We start from the raw sequence: 4031 nt of genomic DNA, 5'->3' as shown, positions 1-4031 counted from the left end.
GGTGCCCCCGGCCTCTCGGCCTGGGGCTCGGTCACTCAGGCGCAGCTGGCTGCCGGCGGAGCTCACGGGCGCGTCACTGCAACTCCCCCTGGCTTCTGCTCCGCGGCTGCTGAGTGAGCCCTCATCTGGGACTCTCCTCAGCTCTTTCCGGGACAGTGGCGCGGCTGCCCCTCTGTTGGTCTTCCTTGGTCTCTTGTGTTCTGGGGGCCTCTGGATGTCTGGAGTTTTGATCTCCTCCACACCTGCTTCACGCCCTGGAGGACGGGGCTGTGGCCCCCCCACACCCTCTAGCAGATTATTACATGAAGGAACCTTTTAAAAAAACAAAAAACAAGCGCGTCCATGCTCACAGGTGTACACACGGGTGATCACACCCACAAACTACACCCTTTTTGGCTCCTACCTCAAAGCACACTGTGTTCTGTTGATCTTATGTGCTGCACAATAATGTTTAACATTTAGTATTTACTGTCATATTCCCATATATCATTGTGATGTTGTTTATTCTATTACTCTTGTTCTCTTCTGCTTGCTTTCTTTTTTCTTTCTCAGCAGGTGATCCAGGTGATTGATATATGCATTTTTTTTCTCTGCCCGTTCGGTTGGTTTTTGTCTTTTGCCCTTCTCCCCCGTCCCTCTTCTCAGCTGTTTCTCTTTCCCTCTTTCTTTCTCCCCTTCTTTCCCCCAGTCAAGTCTGTCCCGTATTCAGTAAGTGAAAATAAAATAAACAATAAAAGGTGAATCAAATGGACCATTACGGCAAGGCTGGGATGGTCAGTTTGGTAAAGTAAATCCGTTGGGCATCTTTCTTTGCCTTTAGACAACAATTCTGATGGCAAAAGAGCCAAACGGGACAGGCCAAAAAAACAAAAACAAAAAAAAAAAACAAAAAACAAAAAAACAAAAACAAAAGAGAAAATGTATATGAAATAAAGTCATTTGCAGCTTTTGGTTTTGATTATATTGTAGCCCTAAGAACTAAGTGTATCCTTTTCTACTAGTCACGGCTCCAATGACCTTGGAGAATTGGAGCACTAAAGACTAAAGCACCTAACTTATTTCTAGTGAAATCTAAAACGAGACTTTTAGATTTTATGACCCCTCCCCCATCCCCCGAGATAACCCTTGAAATCTAACATTCAAAACTGTCTTTATTTCTGGTAAAGACCGTTCGATCTTCCCCTTGCTCTCAGCTCCTTTGCACTGCTATAGAGGAGCATATCTATCAAAAGAGAAGTCAAACCGAGGCTGGTGTCAGTACAGGTTGAATGAAATAAGTACTTTAAGGGTCCTTATATGCTACTCTGCTATGCTGTTTTTAATATAAATTCGCTTCCTTAGCTCATTGATAACCACGTTGTGGATTTGATTTCTTACACTGATCTCCTTCCTTTACAACTTTTTAGATTAAAAAAAGTATAAGATTAACCACAGGCCCAATTTATTTGACAATTCATTTTAAAGACTCTTTGTGCCAGAAACCTCATCCAAGTAATCTCCCTTTCCTCTGTGTTTTGCTGCAGCTCACCCCGGGCTGATCAACATCATTCACATTCTGTCTGACCTTCATCAGCTATGCAAAGCACAATTTACACCATGGGCCCTGCTAATAATGAAAATGATAGAAGGAGAGAATAGCTCACTTTGCCTGGGAAGACAAGACTCCTTGGGTCAACAAGGTCAACTCTCCGTGACTAGCAACACTGTAGATGTAAGTGCAGATCAAGTTGCTTTCAGAAGGAGGTTTTATCAGAGCAAGCCAGAAGCAGCTGAGGCAGGCCCAGCTTACTTTTATAGTGTTGTTTATAAAATTATATATATAAAAAAAGAAAACTAAATAAGAAACGAGAACAATAAACAGCTCTTCATGTTTTATTAAAGTCCCATTCATCTAGCTACAGACCATGAAAATATTGTGCTGACTCTGGATTATATTGCAGAAATATCCTCATACAATTCAAATATAAAACACTTACGACACAAGTCAATATTTCCAGAAGTAGACATCAAACTGTACCATAGTGAATGTGACCTCTATCATCTCAGTGTTATAAAGTGCCTTCACATTGCTGCCCTTCACAGCTGGCTATTGTCTCTGGAAGCAGATTTAACTCAGCTATGATTGCAATGAACTCCATAGGGAGCCAGCATTTTGTCCACAATCTGTTAGCAATGGCTTGAGCTTGTCAGTTGCTTGACTTTGGTTTAATAAAACAGACAAGTTCAACAGGTCCTCAACCAACATTTTCAGAATATTATGTATACGAAATTGGCTGAATATGCTAAGTTTAATCAGCTGTTTACACCACTAATAATAATACACCACTGTTTTTTTAACTGTGTCATATATCAATCAAGCATTTTAATTCAGATGTGTGTGTCTTTTAAATTTAAGGCCAATACTTTTTCATATAACACATGACTATGTTTCTTAATTTTCTGTTTGGCCTTCTGTAAAAGTCACCACACACCACTGATTTTCTTAATCTTACTTTTTGGCTGCGGTCAGTGTCCATAAATAATCAATTTTCAAATCAAGTAATTAATGCCATTGTCTGAATAATATAATTCGATGGTAGTAAAAAACCTGCCCCAAATAGTCTGTAATTATATATTTTAGAAGACTTAAAATCTACTATTTAAAAATAACAGGGACAATACATTAACAGTAGCATGATAAGAATAATTAAAATAGTGATGTTAATAGTTTACTTTGATACTTTTAAATTATTCATACACACTTATTTAAAAAGTTTCTTGTTTGTGACATTTTTAACCATTAATTAATAACTTCACGTGGCAACAGGCTTTAAAGAAAAAATCAATACATTTCCCAGTATATACATGTAAAGTGAGGTTCAACTATTTGGAAAATGACACTTTTTTTGTACACAACTACAGTTGATTTTACAGGAAACCTACCAAACATAAGTTGTTATAGAGGTGCAACATTTTTCAACTTGCATTAACTTGCATTAATTGTGTAGGAATTATAGCCATTTTAAAATAATTTAAAAAATAGTATGAACTTGTTGGATGTGCTGTGAGTACAATTAATTCCACAAAAACTCACTTTATTTGTCAAATAATTGTATTAGCTCCAGAAAGCCTCAATACCACAATTCAGGTAAGAGGTCCAGCACAGTGAATCTAAGTATTCACAATGCCCCCAGTAATGCAACCTGTACACCACAAAAAAATTAAATAGATAAGTGAAAAAAAAAAACTCCAGACTTTCACTTGAAGACAATTAATCATAAGCTGTTCATAGTTTTCAGTGATAAACTTTTCTCCTGAAGACATAGAATAAATTAAATAAATTAAAATAATTAAATGAATAATTTAAAAAATAATGTGATAAATTAGAAGTTTTACAATTCATGAATAAACTTTTGCAGCACATGAAAGCATTAATTACTATTCTTATCTTATTCTGATCTGGAACCAGTCATGTAAAAGATAACTGTTAGGTTTTGTATTGTTGATTGTCATTTATGCTTAGAAATATTTAACCATATATGCTTAGACGTGTATAATCGATTGTGTAGTGATAGGATGTGTGATCTTTAACAGGCTGCAAAGGCTACATCCTGGGAGCATGAGAAGAGGTTGTACCTTGTTTTATTGTTTTATGGCAGGATATATCTGTTTTAGGCTAAGTGCCTTTTGTTTAGATGAACTGTTAGACTTCCAGACCAGCAGGTTTAGAGAAGTCATTTATCGGGTCACACTCTGTGACCACACACACACACACACACACACACACACACACACACACACACACACACAGTATTCTTTGTTCACATGTATACCTATGTAAGATGTTATGCATTTTCATGTAACCACAATAAAAGGAGTGCTATGGGGAACCTGGCTGAGAGTCTGACGGAGGTCAAGTGGTGGAACGACACTTGGCTCCAGGCAGGTCTCCCTCATGCATGAGTAACAAGAAGAACTTTGCCTACTTCGTGTCTTGCTTGCTGTGTAATTATATTGTCTTCAACGTTCCAGCGAATAGGTTCAAGCTACAA

Source organism: Diplotaxodon limnothrissa, linkage group LG6 (assembly GCF_057381915.1).
Source record: "Diplotaxodon limnothrissa isolate DT_005_m linkage group LG6, D_limnothrissa_male_GT1.1, whole genome shotgun sequence".
NCBI lineage: Eukaryota > Metazoa > Chordata > Actinopteri > Cichliformes > Cichlidae > Diplotaxodon > Diplotaxodon limnothrissa.
Note: the sequence above shows the minus strand (reverse complement) of the source record.